Source organism: Amblyomma mixtum, chromosome 1, assembly GCF_055824585.1.
Source record: "Amblyomma mixtum isolate Tamu chromosome 1, ASM5582458v1, whole genome shotgun sequence".
NCBI classification, from domain to species: domain Eukaryota; kingdom Metazoa; phylum Arthropoda; class Arachnida; order Ixodida; family Ixodidae; genus Amblyomma; species Amblyomma mixtum.
The window spans coordinates 50232896-50256296 of NC_143012.1; positions in this window are offsets into that span (position 1 = coordinate 50232896).

The following is a 23401-nucleotide window of genomic DNA, read 5'->3' on the forward strand; positions in this document are numbered from 1 at the left end:
GACTGGAAAGAGCGCTGGCTAGTTGGTCCATTCTGACATTAGCGAAAACAGCGCGAAAGAAGAAGCCCGAAGGCGAAAGGAGAAAGTGACAGGAAAGAGCGCTGGCTAGTTGGTCCATTCTGACATTAGTGAAAACAGCGCGAAAGAAGAAGCCCGAAGGCGAAACGTGGAAGTGACAGGAAAGAGCGCTGGCTAGTTGGTCCATTCTGACATTAGTGAAAAGAGCGCGAAAGAAGAAGCCCGAAGGCGAAACGAGGAAGTGACAGGAAAGAGCGCTGGCTAGTTGGTTCATTCTGACATTAGTGAAAACAGCGCGAAAGAAGAAGCCCGAAGGCGAAACGAGGAAGCGACAGGAAAGAGCGCTGGCTAGTTGGTCCTTTGTAACATTAGTGAAAACAGCGCGAAAGAAGAAGCGCGAAGGCGAAACGAGGAAGTGACAGGAAAGAGCGCTGCCTAGTTGGTCCATTCTGACATTAGTGAAAACAGCGCGAAAGAAGAAGCCCGAAGGCGAAACGAGGAATTGACAGGAAAGAGCGCTGGCTAGTTGGTCCATTCTGACATTAGTGAAAACAGCGCGAAAGAAGAAGCGCGAAGGCGAAACGAGGAAGTGACAGGAAAGAGCGCTGCCTAGTTGGTCCATTCTGACATTAGTGAAAACATCGCGAAAGAAGAAGCCCGAAGGCGAAACGAGGAAGTGCCAGGAAAGAGCGCTGGCTAGTTGGTCCATTCTGACATTAGTGAAAACAGCGCGAAAGATGAAGCCCGAAGGCGAAACGAGGAAGACAGGAAAGGGCGCTGGCTAGTTGGTCCAGTCTGACATTAGTGAAAACAGCGCGAAAGAAGAAGCCCGAAGGCGAAGCGAGAAAGTGACAGGAAAGAGCGCTGGCTAGTTGGTCCATTCTGACATTAGTGAAAAGAGCGCGAAAGAAGAAGCCCGAAGGCGAAACGAGGAAGTGACAGGAAAGAGCGCTGGCTAGTTGGTTCATTCTGACATTAGTGAAAACAGCGCGAAAGAAGAAGCCCGAAGGCGAAACGAGGAAGCGACAGGAAAGAGCGCTGGCTAGTTGGTCCATTGTAACATTAGTGAAAACAGCGCGAAAGAAGAAGCGCGAAGGCGAAACGAGGAAGTGACAGGAAAGAGCGCTGCCTAGTTGGTCCATTCTGACATTAGTGAAAACAGCGCGAAAGAAGAAGCCCGAAGGCGAAACGAGGAATTGACAGGAAAGAGCGCTGGCTAGTTGGTCCATTCTGACATTAGTGAAAACAGCGCGAAAGATGAAGCCCGAAGGCGAAACGGGGAAGACAGGAAAGAGCGCTGGCTAGTTGGTCCATTCTGACATTAGTGAAAACAGCGCTAAAGAAGAAGCCCGAAGGCGAAAGGAGAAAGTGACAGGAAAGAGCGCTGGTTAGTTGGTCCATTCTGACATTAGCGAAAATAGCGCGAAAGAAGAAGCGCGAAGGCGAAAGGAGGAAGTGACAGGAAAGAGCGCTGGCTAGTTGGTCCATTCTGACATTAGTGAAAACAGCGCGAAAGAAGAAGCCCGAAGGCGAAACGAGGAAGTGACAGGAAAGAGCGCTCGCTAGTTGGTCCATTCTGACATTAGTGAAAAGAGCGCGAAAGAAGAAGCGCGAAGGCGAAACGAGGAAGTGACAGGAAAGAGCGCTGCCTAGTTGGTCCATTCTGATATTAGTGAAAACAGCGCGAAAGAAGAAGGCCGAAGGCGAAACGAGGAAGTGACAGGAAAGAGCGCTGGCTAGTTGGTCCATTCTGACATTAGTGAAAACAGCGCGAAAGATGAAGCCCGAAGGCGAAACGAGGAAGTGACAGGAAAGAGCGCTGCCTAGTTGGTCCATTCTGACATTAGTGAAAACAGCGCGAAAGAAGAAGCCCGAAGGCGAAACTAGGAAGTCACAGGAAAGAGCGCTGACTAGTTGGTCCATTCTGACATTAGTGAAAACAGCGCGAAAGAAGAAGCCCGAAGGCGAAAGCAGAAAGTGACAGGAAAGAGCGCTGGCTAGTTGGTCCATTCTGACATTAGTGAAAACAGCGCGAAAGATGAAGCCCGAAGGCGAAACGAGGAAGACAGGAAAGAGTGCTGGCTAGTTGGTCCATTCCGACATTAGTGAAAACAGCGCGAAAGAAGAAGCGCGAAGGCGAAAGGAGAAAGTGACAGGAAAGAGCGCTGGCTAGTTGGTCCATTCTGACATTAGCGAAAACAGCGCGAAAGAAGAAGCCCGAAGGCGAAAGGAGAAAGTGACAGGAAAGAGCGCTGGCTAGTTGGTCCATTCTGACATTAGTGAAAACAGCGCGAAAGAAGAAGCCCGAAGGCGAAACGAGGAAGTGACAGGAAAGAGCGCTGGCTAGTTGGTCCATTCTGACATTAGTGAAAACAGCGCGAAAGAAGAAGCCCGAAGGCGAAACGAGGAAGACAGGAAAGAGCGCTGGCTAGTTGGTCCATTCTGACATTAGTGAAAACAGCGCGAAAGAAGAAGCCCGAAGGCGAAAGGACAAAGTGACAGGAAAGACTGCTGGCTAGTTGGTCCATTCTGACATTATCGAAAACAGCGCGAAAGAAGAAGCGCGAAGGCGAAAGGAGAAAGTGACAGGAAAGAGCGCTGGCTAGTTGGTCCATTCTGACATTAGTGAAAACAGCGCGAAAGAAGAAGCCCGAAGGCGAAACGAGGAAGTGACAGGAAAGAGCGCTGGCTAGTTGGTCCATTCTGACATTAGTGAAAAAAGCGCGAAAGATGAAGCCCGAAGGCGAAACGGGGAAGACAGGAAAGAGCGCTGGCTAGTTGGTCCATTCTGACATTAGTGAAAACAGCGCGAAAGAAGAAACCCGAAGGCGAAAGGAGAAAGTGACAGGAAAGAGCGCTGGTTAGTTGGTCCATTCTGACATTAGCGAAAACAGCGCGAAAGAAGAAGCGCGAAGGCGAAAGGAGGAAGTGACAGGAAATAGCGCTGGCTAGTTGGTCCATTCTGACATTAGTGAAAACAGCGCGAAAGAAGAAGCCCCAAGGCGAAAGGAGGAAGTGACAGGAAAGAGCGCTGGCTAGTTGGTCCATTCTGACATTAGTGAAAAAAGCGCGAAGATGAAGCCCGAAGGCGAAACGAGGAAGACAGGAAAGAGCGCTGGCTAGTTGGTCCATTCTGACATTAGTGAAAACAGCGCGAAAGAAGAAACCCGAAGGCGAAAGGAGAAAGTGACAGGAAAGAGCGCTGGTTAGTTGGTCCATTCTGACATTAGCGAAAACAGCGCGAAAGAAGAAGCGCGAAGGCGAAAGGAGGAAGTGACAGGAAATAGCGCTGGCTAGTTGGTCCATTCTGACATTAGTGAAAACAGCGCGAAAGAAGAAGCCCGAAGGCGAAACGAGGAATTGACAGGAAAGAGCGCTGGCTAGTTGGTCCATTCTGACATTAGTGAAAATAGCGCGAAAGAAGAAGCCCGAAGGCGAAAGGAGAAAGTGACAGGAAAAAGCGCTGGCTAGTTGGTCCATTCTGACATTAGTGAAAACAGCGCGAAAGATGAAGCACGATGGCGAAACGAGGAAGACAGGAAAGAGCGCTGGCTAGTTGGTCCATTCCGACATTAGTGAAAACAGCGCGAAAGAAGAAGCCCGAAGACGAAACGAGGAAGTGACAGGAAAGAGCGCTGGCTAGTTGGTCCATTCTGACATTAGTGAAAACAGCGCGAAAGATGAAGCCCGAAGGCGAAACGAGGAAGACAGGAAAGAGCGCTGGCTAGTTGGTCCATTCTGACATTAGTGAAAACAGCGCGAAAGAAGAAGCCCGAAGGCGAAACGAGGAAGTGACAGGAAAGAGCGCTGCCTAGTTGGTCCATTCTGACATTAGTGAAAACAGCGCGAAAGATGAAGCCCGAAGGCGAAACGAGGAAGACAGGAAAGAGCGCTGGCTAGTTGGTCCATTCTGACATTAGTGAAAACAGCGCGAAAGAAGAAGCCCGAAGGCGAAAGGAGAAAGTGACAAAAAAGAGCGCTGGCTAGTTGGTCCATTCTGACATTAGTGAAAACAGCGCGAAAGATGAAGCCCGAAGGCGAAACGAGGAAGACAGGAAAGAGCGCTGGCTAGTTGGTCCATTCTGACATTAGTGAAAACAGCGCGAAAGAAGAAGCCCGAAGGCGAAACGAGGAAGTGACAGGAAAGAGCGCTGCCTAGTTGGTCCATTCTGACATTAGTGAAAACAGCGCGAAAGATGAAGCCCGAAGGCGAAACGAGGAAGACAGGAAAGAGCGCTGGCTAGTTGGTCCATTCTGACATTAGTGAAAACAGCGCGAAAGAAGAAGCCCGAAGGCGAAACGAGGAAGTGACAGGAAAGAGCGCTGCCTAGTTGGTCCATTCTGACATTAGTGAAAACAGCGCGAAAGAAAAAGCCCGAAGGCGAAACGAGGAAGTGACAGTAAAGAGCGCTGGCCAGTTGGTTCATTCTGACATTAGTGAAAACAGCGCGAAAGAAGAAGCCCGAAAGCGAAACGAGGAAGTGACAGGAAAGAGCGCTGGCTAGTTGGTCCATTCTGACATTAGTGAAAACAGCGCGAAAGAAGAAGCCCGAAGGCGAAACGAGGAAGTGACAGGAAAGAGCGCTGGCTAGTTGGTCCATTCTGACATTAGTGAAAACAGCGCGAAAGAAGAAGCCCGAAGGCGAAACGAGGAAGTGAGAGGAAAGAGCGCTGGCTATTTGGTCCATTCTGACATTAGTGAAAACAGCGCGAAAGAAGAAGCCCGAAGGCGAAAGGAGAAAGTGACAGGAAAGAGCGCTGGCTAGTTGGTCCATTCTGACATTAGTGAAAACAGCGCGAAAGATGAAGCCCGAAGGCGAAACGAGGAAGACAGGAAAGAGCGCTGGCTAGTTGGTCCATTCTGACATTAGTGAAAACAGCGCGAAAGAAGAAGCCCGAAGGCGAAAGGACAAAGTGACAGGAAAGACTGCTGGCTAGTTGGTCCATTCTGACATTATCGAAAACAGCGCGAAAGAAGAAGCGCGAAGGCGAAAGGAGAAAGTGACAGGAAAGAGCGCTGGCTAGTTGGTCCATTCTGACATTAGTGAAAACAGCGCGAAAGAAGAAGCCCGAAGGCGAAACGAGGAAGTGACAGGAAAGAGCGCTGGCTAGTTGGTCCATTCTGACATTAGTGAAAAAAGCGCGAAAGATGAAGCCCGAAGGCGAAACGGGGAAGACAGGAAAGAGCGCTGGCTAGTTGGTCCATTCTGACATTAGTGAAAACAGCGCGAAAGAAGAAACCCGAAGGCGAAAGGAGAAAGTGACTGGAAAGAGCGCTGGTTAGTTGGTCCATTCTGACATTAGCGAAAACAGCGCGAAAGAAGAAGCGCGAAGGCGAAAGGAGGAAGTGACAGGAAATAGCGCTGGCTAGTTGGTCCATTCTGACATTAGTGAAAACAGCGCGAAAGAAGAAGCCCGAAGGCGAAAGGAGGAAGTGACAGGAAAGAGCGCTGGCTAGTTGGTCCATTCTGACATTAGTGAAAAAAGCGCGAAAGATGAAGCCCGAAGGCGAAACGAGGAAGACAGGAAAGAGCGCTGCCTAGTTGGTCCATTCTGACATTAGTGAAAACAGCGCGAAAGAAGAAACCCGAAGGCGAAAGGAGAAAGTGACAGGAAAGAGCGCTGGTTAGTTGGTCCATTCTGACATTAGCGAAAACAGCGCGAAAGAAGAAGCGCGAAGGCGAAAGGAGGAAGTGACAGGAAATAGCGCTGGCTAGTTGGTCCATTCTGACATTAGTGAAAACAGCGCGAAAGAAGAAGCCCGAAGGCGAAACGAGGAATTGACAGGAAAGAGCGCTGGCTAGTTGGTCCATTCTGACATTAGTGAAAATAGCGCGAAAGAAGAAGCCCGAAGGCGAAAGGAGAAAGTGACAGGAAAGAGCGCTGGCTAGTTGGTCCATTCTGACATTAGTGAAAACAGCGCGAAAGATGAAGCACGATGGCGAAACGAGGAAGACAGGAAAGAGCGCTGGCTAGTTGGTCCATTCCGACATTAGTGAAAACAGCGCGAAAGAAGAAGCCCGAAGACGAAACGAGGAAGTGACAGGAAAGAGCGCTGGCTAGTTGGTCCATTCTGACATTAGTGAAAACAGCGCGAAAGATGAAGCCCGAAGGCGAAACGAGGAAGACAGGAAAGAGCGCTGGCTAGTTGGTCCATTCTGACATTAGTGAAAACAGCGCGAAAGAAGAAGCCCGAAGGCGAAACGAGGAAGTGACAGGAAAGAGCGCTGCCTAGTTGGTCCATTCTGACATTAGTGAAAACAGCGCGAAAGATGAAGCCCGAAGGCGAAACGAGGAAGACAGGAAAGAGCGCTGGCTAGTTGGTCCATTCTGACATTAGTGAAAACAGCGCGAAAGAAGAAGCCCGAAGGCGAAAGGAGAAAGTGACAAAAAAGAGCGCTGGCTAGTTGGTCCATTCTGACATTAGTGAAAACAGCGCGAAAGATGAAGCCCGAAGGCGAAACGAGGAAGACAGGAAAGAGCGCTGGCTAGTTGGTCCATTCTGACATTAGTGAAAACAGCGCGAAAGAAGAAGCCCGAAGGCGAAACGAGGAAGTGACAGGAAAGAGCGCTGCCTAGTTGGTCCATTCTGACATTAGTGAAAACAGCGCGAAAGATGAAGCCCGAAGGCGAAACGAGGAACACAGGAAAGAGCGCTGGCTAGTTGGTCCATTCTGACATTAGTGAAAACAGCGCGAAAGAAGAAGCCCGAAGGCGAAAGGAGAAAGTGACAGGAAAGAGCGCTGGCTAGTTGGTCCATTCTGACATTAGTGAAAACAGCGCGAAAGATGAAGCCCGAAGGCGAAACGAGGAAGACAGGAAAGAGCGCTGGCTAGTTGGTCCATTCTGACATTAGTGAAAACAGCGCGAAAGAAGAAGCCCGAAGGCGAAAGGACAAAGTGACAGGAAAGGCTGCTGGCTAGTTGGTCCATTCTGACATTATCGAAAACAGCGCGAAAGAAGAAGCGCGAAGGCGAAAGGAGAAAGTGACAGGAAAGAGCGCTGGCTAGTTGGTCCATTCTGACATTAGTGAAAACAGCGCGAAAGAAGAAGCCCGAAGGCGAAACGAGGAAGTGACAGGAAAGAGCGCTGGCTAGTTGGTCCATTCTGACATTAGGGAAAAAAGCGCGAAAGATGAAGCCCGAAGGCGAAACGGGGAAGACAGGAAAGAGCGCTGGCTAGTTGGTCCATTCTGACATTAGTGAAAACAGCGCGAAAGAAGAAACCCGAAGGCGAAAGGAGAAAGTGACAGGAAAGAGCGCTGGTTAGTTGGTCCATTCTGACATTAGCGAAAACAGCGCGAAAGAAGAAGCGCGAAGGCGAAAGGAGGAAGTGACAGGAAATAGCGCTGGCTAGTTGGTCCATTCTGACATTAGTGAAAACAGCGCGAAAGAAGAAGCCCGAAGGCGAAAGGAGGAAGTGACAGGAAAGAGCGCTGGCTAGTTGGTCCATTCTGACATTAGTGAAAACAGCGCGAAAGAAGAAACCCGAAGGCGAAAGGAGAAAGTGACAGGAAAGAGCGCTGGTTAGTTGGTCCATTCTGACATTAGCGAAAACAGCGCGAAAGAAGAAGCGCGAAGGCGAAAGGAGGAAGTGACAGGAAATAGCGCTGGCTAGTTGGTCCATTCTGACATTAGTGAAAACAGCGCGAAAGAAGAAGCCCGAAGGCGAAAGGAGGAAGTGACAGGAAAGAGCGCTGGCTAGTTGGTCCATTCTGACATTAGTGAAAAAAGCGCGAAAGATGAAGCCCGAAGGCGAAACGAGGAAGACAGGAAAGAGCGCTGGCTAGTTGGTCCATTCTAACATTAGTGAAAACAGCGCGAAAGAAGAAACCCGAAGGCGAAAGGAGAAAGTGACAGGAAAGAGCGCTGGTTAGTTGGTCCATTCTGACATTAGCGAAAACAGCGCGAAAGAAGAAGCGCGAAGGCGAAAGGAGGAAGTGACAGGAAATAGCGCTGGCTAGTTGGTCCATTCTGACATTAGTGAAAACAGCGCGAAAGAAGAAGCCCGAAGGCGAAACGAGGAATTGACAGGAAAGAGCGCTGGCTAGTTGGTCCATTCTGACATTAGTGAAAATAGCGCGAATTAAGAAGAAGCCCGAAGGCGAAAGGAGAAAGTGACAGGAAAGAGCGCTGGCTAGTTGGTCCATTCTGACATTAGTGAAAACAGCGCGAAAGATGAAGCACGATGGCGAAACGAGGAAGACAGGAAAGAGCGCTGGCTAGTTGGTCCATTCCGACATTAGTGAAAACAGCGCGAAAGAAGAAGCCCGAAGACGAAACGAGGAAGTGACAGGAAAGAGCGCTGGCTAGTTGGTCCATTCTGACATTAGTGAAAACAGCGCGAAAGATGAAGCCCGAAGGCGAAACGAGGAAGACAGGAAAGAGCACTGGCTAGTTGGTCCATTCTGACATTAGTGAAAACAGCGCGAAAGAAGAAGCCCGAAGGCGAAACGAGGAAGTGACAGGAAAGAGCGCTGGCCAGTTGGTTCATTCTGACATTAGTGAAAACAGCGCGACAGAAGAAGCCCGAAAGCGAAGCGAGGAAGTGACAGGAAAGAGCGCTGGCTAGTTGGTCCATTCTGACATTAGTGAAAAAAGCGCGAAAGATGAAGCCCGAAGGCGAAACGGGGAAGACAGGAAAGAGCGCTGGCTAGTTGGTCCATTCTGACATTAGTGAAAACAGCGCGAAAGAAGAAACCCGAAGGCGAAAGGAGAAAGTGACAGGAAAGAGCGCTGGTTAGTTGGTCCATTCTGACATTAGCGAAAACAGCGCGAAAGAAGAAGCGCGAAGGCGAAAGGAGGAAGTGACAGGAAATAGCGCTGGCTAGTTGGTCCATTCTGACATTAGTGAAAACAGCGCGAAAGAAGAAGCCCGAAGGCGAAAGGAGGAAGTGACAGGAAAGAGCGCTGGCTAGTTGGTCCATTCTGACATTAGTGAAAAAAGCGCGAAAGATGAAGCCCGAAGGCGAAACGAGGAAGACAGGAAAGAGCGCTGGCTAGTTGGTCCATTCTGACATTAGTGAAAACAGCGCGAAAGAAGAAACCCGAAGGCGAAAGGAGAAAGTGACAGGAAAGAGCGCTGGTTAGTTGGTCCATTCTGACATTAGCGAAAACAGCGCGAAAGAAGAAGCGCGAAGGCGAAAGGAGGAAGTGACAGGAAATAGCGCTGGCTAGTTGGTCCATTCTGACATTAGTGAAAACAGCGCGAAAGAAGAAGCCCGAAGGCGAAACGAGGAATTGACAGGAAAGAGCGCTGGCTAGTTGGTCCATTCTGACATTAGTGAAAATAGCGCGAAAGAAGAAGCCCGAAGGCGAAAGGAGAAAGTGACAGGAAAGAGCGCTGGCTAGTTGGTCCATTCTGACATTAGTGAAAACAGCGCGAAAGATGAAGCACGATGGCGAAACGAGGAAGACAGGAAAGAGCGCTGGCTAGTTGGTCCATTCCGACATTAGTGAAAACAGCGCGAAAGAAGAAGCCCGAAGACGAAACGAGGAAGTGACAGGAAAGAGCGCTGGCTAGTTGGTCCATTCTGACATTAGTGAAAACAGCACGAAAGATGAAGCCCGAAGGCGAAACGAGGAAGACAGGAAAGAGCGCTGGCTAGTTGGTCCATTCTGACATTAGTGAAAACAGCGCGAAAGAAGAAGCCCGAAGGCGAAACGAGGAAGTGACAGGAAAGAGCGCTGCCTAGTTGGTCCATTCTGACATTAGTGAAAACAGCGCGAAAGATGAAGCCCGAAGGCGAAACGAGGAAGACAGGAAAGAGCGCTGGCTAGTTGGTCCATTCTGACATTAGTGAAAACAGCGCGAAAGAAGAAGCCCGAAGGCGAAAGGAGAAAGTGACAAAAAAGAGCGCTGGCTAGTTGGTCCATTCTGACATTAGTGAAAACAGCGCGAAAGATGAAGCCCGAAGGCGAAACGAGGAAGACAGGAAAGAGCGCTGGCTAGTTGGTCCATTCTGACATTAGTGAAAACAGCGCGAAAGAAGAAGCCCGAAGGCGAAACGAGGAAGTGACAGGAAAGAGCGCTGCCTAGTTGGTCCATTCTGACATTAGTGAAAACAGCGCGAAAGATGAAGCCCGAAGGCGAAACGAGGAACACAGGAAAGAGCGCTGGCTAGTTGGTCCATTCTGACATTAGTGAAAACAGCGCGAAAGAAGAAGCCCGAAGGCGAAAGGAGAAAGTGACAGGAAAGAGCGCTGGCTAGTTGGTCCATTCTGACATTAGTGAAAACAGCGCGAAAGATGAAGCCCGAAGGCGAAACGAGGAAGACAGGAAAGAGCGCTGGCTAGTTGGTCCATTCTGACATTAGTGAAAACAGCGCGAAAGAAGAAGCCCGAAGGCGAAAGGACAAAGTGACAGGAAAGACTGCTGGCTAGTTGGTCCATTCTGACATTATCGAAAACAGCGCGAAAGAAGAAGCGCGAAGGCGAAAGGAGAAAGTGACAGGAAAGAGCGCTGGCTAGTTGGTCCATTCTGACATTAGTGAAAACAGCGCGAAAGAAGAAGCCCGAAGGCGAAACGAGGAAGTGACAGGAAAGAGCGCTGGCTAGTTGGTCCATTCTGACATTAGGGAAAAAAGCGCGAAAGATGAAGCCCGAAGGCGAAACGGGGAAGACAGGAAAGAGCGCTGGCTAGTTGGTCCATTCTGACATTAGTGAAAACAGCGCGAAAGAAGAAACCCGAAGGCGAAAGGAGAAAGTGACAGGAAAGAGCGCTGGTTAGTTGGTCCATTCTGACATTAGCGAAAACAGCGCGAAAGAAGAAGCGCGAAGGCGAAAGGAGGAAGTGACAGGAAATAGCGCTGGCTAGTTGGTCCATTCTGACATTAGTGAAAACAGCGCGAAAGAAGAAGCCCGAAGGCGAAAGGAGGAAGTGACAGGAAAGAGCGCTGGCTAGTTGGTCCATTCTGACATTAGTGAAAACAGCGCGAAAGAAGAAACCCGAAGGCGAAAGGAGAAAGTGACAGGAAAGAGCGCTGGTTAGTTGGTCCATTCTGACATTAGCGAAAACAGCGCGAAAGAAGAAGCGCGAAGGCGAAAGGAGGAAGTGACAGGAAATAGCGCTGGCTAGTTGGTCCATTCTGACATTAGTGAAAACAGCGCGAAAGAAGAAGCCCGAAGGCGAAAGGAGGAAGTGACAGGAAAGAGCGCTGGCTAGTTGGTCCATTCTGACATTAGTGAAAAAAGCGCGAAAGATGAAGCCCGAAGGCGAAACGAGGAAGACAGGAAAGAGCGCTGGCTAGTTGGTCCATTCTAAGATTAGTGAAAACAGCGCGAAAGAAGAAACCCGAAGGCGAAAGGAGAAAGTGACAGGAAAGAGCGCTGGTTAGTTGGTCCATTCTGACATTAGCGAAAACAGCGCGAAAGAAGAAGCGCGAAGGCGAAAGGAGGAAGTGACAGGAAATAGCGCTGGCTAGTTGGTCCATTCTGACATTAGTGAAAACAGCGCGAAAGAAGAAGCCCGAAGGCGAAACGAGGAATTGACAGGAAAGAGCGCTGGCTAGTTGGTCCATTCTGACATTAGTGAAAATAGCGCGAATTAAGAAGAAGCCCGAAGGCGAAAGGAGAAAGTGACAGGAAAGAGCGCTGGCTAGTTGGTCCATTCTGACATTAGTGAAAACAGCGCGAAAGATGAAGCACGATGGCGAAACGAGGAAGACAGGAAAGAGCGCTGGCTAGTTGGTCCATTCCGACATTAGTGAAAACAGCGCGAAAGAAGAAGCCCGAAGACGAAACGAGGAAGTGACAGGAAAGAGCGCTGGCTAGTTGGTCCATTCTGACATTAGTGAAAACAGCGCGAAAGATGAAGCCCGAAGGCGAAACGAGGAAGACAGGAAAGAGCGCTGGCTAGTTGGTCCATTCTGACATTAGTGAAAACAGCGCGAAAGAAGAAGCCCGAAGGCGAAACGAGGAAGTGACAGGAAAGAGCGCTGCCTAGTTGGTCCATTCTGACATTAGTGAAAACAGCGCGAAAGAAAAAGCCCGAAGGCGAAACGAGGAAGTGACAGTAAAGAGCGCTGGCCAGTTGGTTCATTCTGACATTAGTGAAAACAGCGCGAAAGAAGAAGCGCGAAGGCGAAACGAGGAAGTGACAGGAAAGAGCGCTGCCTAGTTGGTCCATTCTCACATTAGTGAAAACAGCGCGAAAGAAGAAGCCCGAAGGCGAAACGAGGAAGTGACAGGAAAGAGCGCTGGCTAGTTGGTCCATTCTGACATTAGTGAAAAAAGCGCAAAAGATGAAGACCGAAGGCGAAACGGGGAAGACAGGAAAGAGCGCTGGCTAGTTGGTCCATTCTGTTATTAGTGAAAACAGCACGAAAGAAGAAACCCGAAAGCGAAAGGAGAAAGTGACAGGAAAGAGCGCTGGTTAGTTGGTCCATTCTGACATTAGCGAAAACAGCGCGAAAGAAGAAGCGCGAAGGCGAAAGGAGAAAGTGACAGGAAAGAGCGCTGGCTAGTTGGTCCATTCTGACATTAGTGAAAACAGCGCGAAAGAAGAAGCCCGAAGGCGAAACGAGGAAGTGACAGGAAAGAGCGCTGGCTAGTTGGTCCATTCTGACATTAGTGAAAAAAGCGCGAAAGATGAAGCCCGAAGGCGAAACGGGGAAGACAGGAAAGAGCGCTGGCTAGTTGGTCCATTCTGACATTAGTGAAAGCAGCGCGAAAGAAGAAGCGCGAAGGCGAAACGAGGAAGTGACAGGAAAGAGCGCTGCCTAGTTGGTCCATTCTGACATTAGTGAAAACAGCGCGAAAGAAGAAGCCCGAAGGCGAAACGAGGAATTGACAGGAAAGAGCGCTGGCTAGTTGGTCCATTCTGACATTATCGAAAACAGCGCGAAAGAAGAAGCGCGAAGGCGAAACGAGGAAGTGACAGGAAAGAGCGCTGCCTAGTTGGTCCATTCTGACATTAGTGAAAACAGCGCGAAAGAAGAAGCCCGAAGGCGAAACGAGGAATTGACAGGAAAGAGCGCTGGCTAGTTGGTCCATTCTGACATTAGTGAAAACAGCGCGAAAGAAGAAGCGCGAAGGCGAAACGAGGAAGTGACAGGAAAGAGCGCTGCCTAGTTGGTCCATTCTGACATTAGTGAAAACATCGCGAAAGAAGAAGCCCGAAGGCGAAAGGACAAAGTGACAGGAAAGACTGCTGGCTAGTTGGTCCATTCTGACATTATCGAAAACAGCGCGAAAGAAGAAGCGCGAAGGCGAAAGGAGAAAGTGACAGGAAAGAGCGCTGGCTAGTTGGTCCATTCTGACATTAGTGAAAACAGCGCGAAAGAAGAAGCCCGAAGGCGAAACGAGGAAGTGACAGGAAAGAGCGCTGGCTAGTTGGTCCATTCTGACATTAGTGAAAAAAGCGCGAAAGATGAAGCCCGAAGGCGAAACGGGGAAGACAGGAAAGAGCGCTGGCTAGTTGGTCCATTCTGACATTAGTGAAAACAGCGCGAAAGAAGAAACCCGAAGGCGAAAGGAGAAAGTGACAGGAAAGAGCGCTGGCTAGTTGGTCCATTCTGACATTAGCGAAAACAGCGCGAAAGAAGAAGCCCGAAGGCGAAAGGAGAAAGTGACAGGAAAGAGCGCTGGCTAGTTGGTCCATTCTGACATTAGAGAAAACAGCGCGAAAGAAGAAGCCCGAAGGCGAAACGAGGAAGTGACAGGAAAGAGCGCTGGCTAGTTGGTCCATTCTGACATTAGTGAAAAGAGCGCGAAAGAAGAAGCGCGAAGGCGAAACGAGGAAGTGACAGGAAAGAGCGCTGCCTAGTTGGTCCATTCTGATATTAGTGAAAACAGCGCGAAAGAAGAAGCCCGAAGGCGAAACGAGGAAGTGACAGGAAAGAGCGCTGGCTAGTTGGTCCATTCTGACATTAGTGAAAACAGCGCGAAAGATGAAGCCCGAAGGCGAAACGAGGAAGTGACAGGAAAGAGCGCTGCCTAGTTGGTCCATTCTGACATTAGTGAAAACAGCGCGAAAGAAGAAGCCCGAAGGCGTAACTAGGAAGTCACAGGAAAGAGCGCTGACTAGTTGGTCCATTCTGACATTAGTGAAAACAGCGCGAAAGAAGAAGCCCGAAGGCGAAAGCAGAAAGTGACAGGAAAGAGCGCTGGCTAGTTGGTCCATTCTGACATTAGTGAAAACAGCGCGAAAGATGAAGCCCGAAGGCGAAACGGGGAAGACAGGAAAGAGCGCTGGCTAGTTGGTCCATTCTGACATTAGTGAAAACAGCGCGAAAGAAGAAGCGCGAAGGCGAAAGGAGAAAGGACAGGAAAGAGCGCTGGCTAGTTGGTCCATTCTGACATTAGCGAAAACAGCGCGAAAGAAGAAGCCCGAAGGCGAAAGGAGAAAGTGACAGGAAAGAGCGCTGGCTAGTTGGTCCATTCTGACATTAGTGAAAACAGCGCGAAAGAAGAAGCCCGAAGGCGAAACGAGGAAGTGACAGGAAAGAGCGCTGGCTAGTTGGTCCATTCTGACATTAGTGAAAACAGCGCGAAAGAAGAAGCCCGAAGGCGAAACGAGGAAGTGAGAGGAAAGAGCGCTGGCTAGTTGGTCCATTCTGACATTAGTGAAAACAGCGCGAAAGAAGAAGCCCGAAGGCGAAAGGAGAAAGTGACAGGAAAGAGCGCTGGCTAGTTGGTCCATTCTGACATTAGTGAAAACAGCGCGAAAGATGAAGCCCGAAGGCGAAACGAGGAAGACAGGAAAGAGCGCTGGCTAGTTGGTCCATTCTGACATTAGTGAAAACAGCGCGAAAGAAGAAGCCCGAAGGCGAAAGGACAAAGTGACAGGAAAGACTGCTGGCTAGTTGGTCCATTCTGACATTATCGAAAACAGCGCGAAAGAAGAAGCGCGAAGGCGAAAGGAGAAAGTGACAGGAAAGAGCGCTGGCTAGTTGGACCATTCTGACATTAGTGAAAACAGCGCGAAAGAAGAAGCCCGAAGGCGAAACGAGGAAGTGACAGGAAAGAGCGCTGGCTAGTTGGTCCATTCTGACATTAGTGAAAAAAGCGCCAAAGATGAAGCCCGAAGGCGAAACGGGGAAGACAGGAAAGAGCGCTGGCTAGTTGGTCCATTCTGACATTAGTGAAAACAGCGCGAAAGAAGAAACCCGAAGGCGAAAGGAGAAAGTGACAGGAAAGAGCGCTGGTTAGTTTCTCCATTCTGACATTAGCGAAAACAGCGCGAAAGAAGAAGCGCGAAGGCGAAAGGAGGAAGTGACAGGAAATAGCGCTGGCTAGTTGGTCCATTCTGACATTAGTGAAAACAGCGCGAAAGAAGAAGCCCGAAGGCGAAAGGAGGAAGTGACAGGAAAGAGCGCTGGCTAGTTGGTCCATTCTGACATTAGTGAAAAAAAGCGCGAAAGATGAAGCCCGAAGGCGAAACGAGGAAGACAGGAAAGAGCGCTGGCTAGTTGGTCCATTCTGACATTAGTGAAAACAGCGCGAAAGAAGAAACCCGAAGGCGAAAGGAGAAAGTGACAGGAAAGAGCGCTGGTTAGTTGGTCCATTCTGACATTAGCGAAAACAGCGCGAAAGAAGAAGCGCGAAGGCGAAAGGAGGAAGTGACAGGAAATAGCGCTGGCTAGTTGGTCCATTCTGACATTAGTGAAAACAGCGCGAAAGAAGAAGCCCGAAGGCGAAACGAGGAATTGACAGGAAAGAGCGCTGGCTAGTTGGTCCATTCTGACATTAGTGAAAATAGCGCGAAAGAAGAAGCCCGAAGGCGAAAGGAGAAAGTGACAGGAAAGAGCGCTGGCTAGTTGGTCCATTCTGACATTAGTGAAAACAGCGCGAAAGATGAAGCACGATGGCGAAACGAGGAAGACAGGAAAGAGCGCTGGCTAGTTGGTCCATTCCGACATTAGTGAAAACAGCGCGAAAGAAGAAGCCCGAAGACGAAACGAGGAAGTGACAGGAAAGAGCGCTGGCTAGTTGGTCCATTCTGACATTAGTGAAAACAGCGCGAAAGATGAAGCCCGAAGGCGAAACGAGGAAGACAGGAAAGAGCGCTGGCTAGTTGGTCCATTCTGACATTAGTGAAAACAGCGCGAAAGAAGCCCGAAGGCGAAACTAGGAAGTGACAGGAAAGAGCGTTGCCTAGTTGGTCCATTCTGACATTAGTGAAAACAGCGCGAAAGATGAAGCCCGAAGGCGAAACGAGGAAGACAGGAAAGAGCGCTGGCTAGTTGGTCCATTCTGACATTAGTGAAAACAGCGCGAAAGAAGAAGCCCGAAGGCGAAAGGAGAAAGTGACAAAAAAGAGCGCTGGCTAGTTGGTCCATTCTGACATTAGTGAAAACAGCGCGAAAGATGAAGCCCGAAGGCGAAACGAGGAAGACAGGAAAGAGCGCTGGCTAGTTGGTCCATTCTGACATTAGTGAAAACAGCGCGAAAGAAGAAGCCCGAAGGCGAAACGAGGAAGTGACAGGAAAGAGCGCTGCCTAGTTGGTCCATTCTGACATTAGTGAAAACAGCGCGAAAGATGAAGCCCGAAGGCGAAACGAGGAAGACAGGAAAGAGCGCTGGCTAGTTGGTCCATTCTGACATTAGTGAAAACAGCGCGAAAGAAGAAGCCCGAAGGCGAAAGGAGAAAGTGACAGGAAAGAGCGCTGGCTAGTTGGTCCATTCTGACATTAGTGAAAACAGCGCGAAAGATGAAGCCCGAAGGCGAAACGAGGAAGACAGGAAAGAGCGCTGGCTAGTTGGTCCATTCTGACATTAGTGAAAACAGCGCGAAAGAAGAAGCCCGAAGGCGAAAGGACAAAGTGACAGGAAAGACTGCTGGCTAGTTGGTCCATTCTGACATTATCGAAAACAGCGCGAAAGAAGAAGCGCGAAGGCGAAAGGAGAAAGTGACAGGAAAGAGCGCTGGCTAGTTGGTCCATTCTGACATTAGTGAAAACAGCGCGAAAGAAGAAGCCCGAAGGCGAAACGAGGAAGTGACAGGAAAGAGCGCTGGCTAGTTGGTCCATTCTGACATTAGTGAAAAAAGCGCGAAAGATGAAGCCCGAAGGCGAAACGGGGAAGACAGGAAAGAGCGCTGGCTAGTTGGTCCATTCTGACATTAGTGAAAACAGCGCGAAAGAAGAAACCCGAAGGCGAAAGGAGAAAGTGACAGGAAAGAGCGCTGGTTAGTTTCTCCATTCTGACATTAGCGAAAACAGCGCGAAAGAAGAAGCGCGAAGGCGAAAGGAGGAAGTGACAGGAAATAGCGCTGGCTAGTTGGTCCATTCTGACATTAGTGAAAACAGCGCGAAAGAAGAAGCCCGAAGGCGAAAGGAGGAAGTGACAGGAAAGAGCGCTGGCTAGTTGGTCCATTCTGACATTAGTGAAAAAAGCGCGAAAGATGAAGCCCGAAGGCGAAACGAGGAAGACAGGAAAGAGCGCTGGCTAGTTGGTCCATTCTGACATTAGTGAAAACAGCGCGAAAGAAGAAACCCGAAGGCGAAAGGAGAAAGTGACAGGAAAGAGCGCTGGTTAGTTGGTCCATTCTGACATTAGCGAAAACAGCGCGAAAGAAGAAGCGCGAAGGCGAAAGGAGGAAGTGACAGGAAATAGCGCTGGCTAGTTGGTCCATTCTGACATTAGTGAAAACAGCGCGAAAGAAGAAGCCCGAAGGCGAAACGAGGAATTGACAGGAAAGAGCGCTGGCTAGTTGGTCCATTCTGACATTAGTGAAAATAGCGCGAAAGAAGAAGCCCGAAGGCGAAAGGAGAAAGTGACAGGAAAGAGCGCTGGCTAGTTGGTCCATTCTGACATTAGTGAAAACAGCGCGAAAGATGAAGCACGATGGCGAAACGAGGAAGACAGGAAAGAGCGCTGGCTAGTTGGTCCATTCCGACATTAGTGAAAACAGCGCGAAAGAAGAAGCCCGAAGACGAAACGAGGAAGTGACAGGAAAGAGCGCTGGCTAGTTGGTCCATTCTGACATTAGTGAAAACAGCGCGAAAGATGAAGCCCGAAGGCGAAACGAGGAAGACAGGAAAGAGCGCTGGCTAGTTGGTCCATTCTGACATTAGTGAAAACAGCGCGAAAGAAGAAGCCCGAAGGCGAAACGAGGAAGTGACAGGAAAGAGCGCTGCCTAGTTGGTCCATTCTGACATTAGTGAAAACAGCGCGAAAGAAAAAGCCCGAAGGCGAAACGAGGAAGTGACAGTAAAGAGCGCTGGCCAGTTGGTTCATTCTGACATTAGTGAAAACAGCGCGAAAGAAGAAGCCCGAAGGCGAAACGAGGAAGTGACAGGAAAGAGCGCTGGCTAGTTGGTCCATTCTGACATTAGTGAAAAAAGCGCAAAAGATGAAGACCGAAGGCGAAACGGGGAAGACAGGAAAGAGCGCTGGCTAGTTGGTCCATTCTGTTATTAGTGAAAACAGCGCGAAAGAAGAAACCCGAAAGCGAAAGGAGGAAGTGACAGGAAAGAGCGCTGGTTAGTTGGTCCATTCTGGCATTAGCGAAAACAGCGCGAAAGAAGAAGCGCGAAGGCGAAAGGAGAAAGTGACAGGAAAGAGCGCTGGCTAGTTGGTCCATTCTGACATTAGTGAAAACAGCGCGAAAGAAGAAGCCCGAAGGCGAAACGAGGAAGTGACAGGAAAGAGCGCTGGCTGGTTGGTCCATTCTGACATTAGTGAAAAAAGCGCGAAAGATGAAGCCCGAAGGCGAAACGGGGAAGACAGGAAAGAGCGCTGGCTAGTTGGTCCATTCTGACATTAGTGAAAGCAGCGCGAAAGAAGAAACCCGAAGGCGAAAGGAGAAAGTGACAGGAAAGAGCGCTGGCTAGTTGGTTCATTCTGACATTAGTGAAAACAGCGCGAAAGAAGAAGCCCGAAGGCGAAACGAGGAAGCGACAGGAAAGAGCGCTGGCTAGTTGGTCCATTGTAACATTAGTGAAAACAGCGCGAAAGAAGAAGCGCGAAGGCGAAACGAGGAAGTGACAGGAAAGAGCGCTGCCTAGTTGGTCCATTCTGACATTAGTGAAAACAGCGCGAAAGAAGAAGCCCGAAGGCGAAACGAGGAATTGACAGGAAAGAGCGCTGGCTAGTTGGTCCATTCTGACATTAGTGAAAACAGCGCGAAAGAAGAAGCGCGAAGGCGAAACGAGGAAGTGACAGGAAAGAGCGCTGCCTAGTTGGTCCATTCTGACATTAGTGAAAACATCGCGAAAGAAGCCCGAAGGCGAAACGAGGAAGTGACAGGAAAGAGCGCTGGCTAGTTGGTCCATTCTGACATTAGTGAAAACAGCGCGAAAGATGAAGCCCGAAGGCGAAACGAGGAAGACAGGAAAGGGCGCTGGCTAGTTGGTCCAGTCTGACATTAGTGAAAACAGCGCGAAAGAAGAAGCCCGAAGGCGAAGCGAGAAAGTGACAGGAAAGAGCGCTGGCTATTTGGTCCATTCTGACATTAGTGAAAAGAGCGCGAAAGAAGAAGCCCGAAGGCGAAACGAGGAAGTGACAGGAAAGAGCGCTGGCTAGTTGGTTCATTCTGACATTAGTGAAAACAGCGCGAAAGAAGAAGCCCGAAGGCGAAACGAGGAAGCGACAGGAAAGAGCGCTGGCTAGTTGGTCCATTGTAACATTAGTGAAAACAGCGCGAAAGAAGAAGCGCGAAGGCGAAACGAGGAAGTGACAGGAAAGAGCGCTGCCTAGTTGGTCCATTCTGACATTAGTGAAAACAGCGCGAAAGAAGAAGCCCGAAGGCGAAACGAGGAATTGACAGGAAAGAGCGCTGGCTAGTTGGTCCATTCTGACATTAGTGAAAACAGCGCGAAAGATGAAGCCCGAAGGCGAAACGGGGAAGACAGGAAAGAGCGCTGGCTAGTTGCTCCATTCTGACATTAGTGAAAACAGCGCTAAAGAAGAAGCCCGAAGGCGAAAGGAGAAAGTGACAGGAAAGAGCGCTGGTTAGTTGGTCCATTCTGACATTAGCGAAAACAGCGCGAAAGAAGAAGCGCGAAGGCGAAAGGAGGAAGTGACAGGAAAGAGCGCTGGCTAGTTGGTCCATTCTGACATTAGTGAAAACAGCGCGAAAGAAGAAGCCCGAAGGCGAAACGAGGAAGTCACAGGAAAGAGCGCTGACTAGTTGGTCCATTCTGACATTAGTGAAAACAGCGCGAAAGATGAAGCCCGAAGGCGAAACGAGGAAGACAGGAAAGAGCGCTGGCTAGTTGGTCCATTCTGACATTAGTGAAAACAGCGCGAAAGAAGAAGCGCGAAGGCGAAAGGAGAAAGTGACAGGAAAGAGCGCTGGCTAGGTGTCCATTCTGACATTAGCGAAAACAGCGCGAAAGAAGAAGCCCGAAGGCGAAAGGAGAAAGTGACAGGAAAGAGCGCTGGCTAGTTGGTCCATTCTGACATTAGTGAAAACAGCGCGAAAGAAGAAGCCCGAAGGCGAAACGAGGAAGTGACAGGAAAGAGCGCTGGCTAGTTGGTCCATTCTGACATTAGTGAAAAGAGCGCGAAAGAAGAAGCGCGAAGGCGAAACGAGGAAGTGACAGGAAAGAGCGCTGCCTAGTTGGTCCATTCTGATATTAGTGAAAACAGCGCGAAAGAAGAAGCCCGAAGGCGAAACGAGGAAGTGACAGGAAAGAGCGCTGGCTAGTTGGTCCATTCTGACATTAGTGAAAACAGCGCGAAAGATGAAGCCCGAAGGCGAAACGAGGAAGTGACAGGAAAGAGCGCTGCCTAGTTGGTCCATTCTGACATTAGTGAAAACAGCGCGAAAGAAGAAGCCCGAAGGCGAAACTAGGAAGTCACAGGAAAGAGCGCTTACTAGTTGGTCCATTCTGACATTAGTGAAAACAGCGCGAAAGAAGAAGCCCGAAGGCGAAAGCAGAAAGTGACAGGAAAGAGCGCTGGCTAGTTGGTCCATTCTGACATTAGTGGAAACAGCGCGAAAGATGAAGCCCGAAGGCGAAACGAGGAAGACAGGAAAGAGCGCTGGCTAGTTGGTCCATTCTGACATTAGTGAAAACAGCGCGAAAGAAGAAGCGCGAAGGCGAAAGGAGAAAGTGACAGGAAAGAGCGCTGGCTAGTTGGTCCATTCTGACATTAGCGAAAACAGCGCGAAAGAAGAAGCCCGAAGGCGAAACGAGGAAGACAGGAAAGAGCGCTGGCTAGTTGGTCCATTCTGACATTAGTGAAAACAGCGCGAAAGAAGAAGCCCGAAGGCGAAACGAGGAAGTGACAGGAAAGAGCGCTGCCTAGTTGGTCCATTCTGACATTAGTGAAAACAGCGCGAAAGAAAAAGCCCGAAGGCGAAACGAGGAAGTGACAGTAAAGAGCGCTGGCCAGTTGGTTCATTCTGACATTAGTGAAAACAGCGCGAAAGAAGAAGCCCGAAAGCGAAACGAGGAAGTGACAGGAAAGAGCGCTGGCTAGTTGGTCCATTCTGACATTAGTGAAAACAGCGCGAAAGAAGAAGCGCGAAGGCGAAACGAGGAAGTGACAGGAAAGAGCGCTGCCTAGTTGGTCCATTCTGACATTAGTGAAAACAGCGCGAAAGAAGAAGCCCGAAGGCGAAACGAGGAAGTGACAGGAAAGAGCGCTGGCTAGTTGGTCCATTCTGACATTAATGAAAAAAGCGCAAAAGATGAAGACCGAAGGCGAAACGGGGAAGACAGGAAAGAGCGCTGGCTAGTTGGTCCATTCTGTTATTAGTGAAAACAGCGCGAAAGAAGAAACCCGAAAGCGAAAGGAGAAAGTGACAGGAAAGAGCGCTGGTTAGTTGGTCCATTCTGACATTAGCGAAAACAGCGCGAAAGAAGAAGCGCGAAGGCGAAAGGAGAAAGTGACAGGAAAGAGCGCTGGCTAGTTGGTCCATTCTGACATTAGTGAAAAAAGCGCAAAAGATGAAGACCGAAGGCGAAACGGGGAAGACAGGAAAGAGCGCTGGCTAGTTGGTCCATTCTGTTATTAGTGAAAACAGCGCGAAAGAAGAAACCCGAAAGCGAAAGGAGAAAGTGACAGGAAAGAGCGCTGGTTAGTTGGTCCATTCTGACATTAGCGAAAACAGCGCGAAAGAAGAAGTGCGAAGGCGAAAGGAGAAAGTGACAGGAAAGAGCGCTGGCTAGTTGGTCCATTCTGACATTAGTGAAAACAGCGCGAAAGAAGAAGCCCGAAGGCGAAACGAGGAATTGAGAGGAAAGAGCGCTGGCTAGTTGGTCCATTCTGACATTAGTGAAAATAGCGCGAAAGAAGAAGCCCGAAGGCGAAAGGAGAAAGTGACAGGAAAGAGCGCTGGCTAGTTGGTCCATTCTGACATTAGTGAAAACAGCGCGAAAGATGAAGCACGATGGCGAAACGAGGAAGACAGGAAAGAGCGCTGGCTAGTTGGTCCATTCCGACATTAGTGAAAACAGCGCGAAAGAAGAAGCCCGAAGACGAAACGAGGAAGTGACAGGAAAGAGCGCTGGCTAGTTGGTCCATTCTGACATTAGTGAAAACAGCGCGAAAGATGAAGCCCGAAGGCGAAACGAGGAAGACAGGAAAGAGCGCTGGCTAGTTGGTCCATTCTGACATTAGTGAAAACAGCGCGAAAGAAGAAGCCCGCAGGCGAAACGAGGAAGTGACAGGAAAGAGCGCTGCCTAGTTGGTCCATTCTGACATTAGTGAAAACAGCGCGAAAGATGAAGCCCGAAGGCGAAACGAGGAAGACAGGAAAGAGCGCTGGCTAGTTGGTCCATTCTGACATTAGTGAAAACAGCGCGAAAGAAGAAGCCCGAAGGCGAAAGGAGAAAGTGACAGGAAAGAGCGCTGGCTAGTTGGTCCATTCTGACATTAGTGAAAACAGCGCGAAAGATGAAGCCCGAAGGCGAAACGAGGAAGACAGGAAAGAGCGCTGGCTAGTTGGTCCATTCTGACATTAGTGAAAACAGCGCGAAAGAAGAAGCCCGAAGGCGAAACGAGGAAGTGACAGGAAAGAGCGCTGCCTAGTTGGTCCATTCTGACATTAGTGAAAACAGCGCGAAAGATGAAGCCCGAAGGCGAAACGAGGAAGACAGGAAAGAGCGCTGGCTAGTTGGTCCATTCTGACATTAGTGAAAACAGCGCGAAAGAAGAAGCCCGAAGGCGAAAGGAGAAAGTGACAGGAAAGAGCGCTGGCTAGTTGGTCCATTCTGACATTAGAGAAAACAGCGCGAAAGATGAAGCCCGAAGGCGAAACGAGGAAGACAGGAAAGAGCGCTGGCTAGTTGGTCCATTCTGACATTAGTGAAAACAGCGCGAAAGAAGAAGCCCGAAGGCGAAAGGACAAAGTGACAGGAAAGACTGCTGGCTAGTTGGTCCATTCTGACATTATCGAAAACAGCGCGAAAGAAGAAGCGCGAAGGCGAAAGGAGAAAGTGACAGGAAAGAGCGCTGGCTAGTTGGTCCATTCTGACATTAGTGAGAAC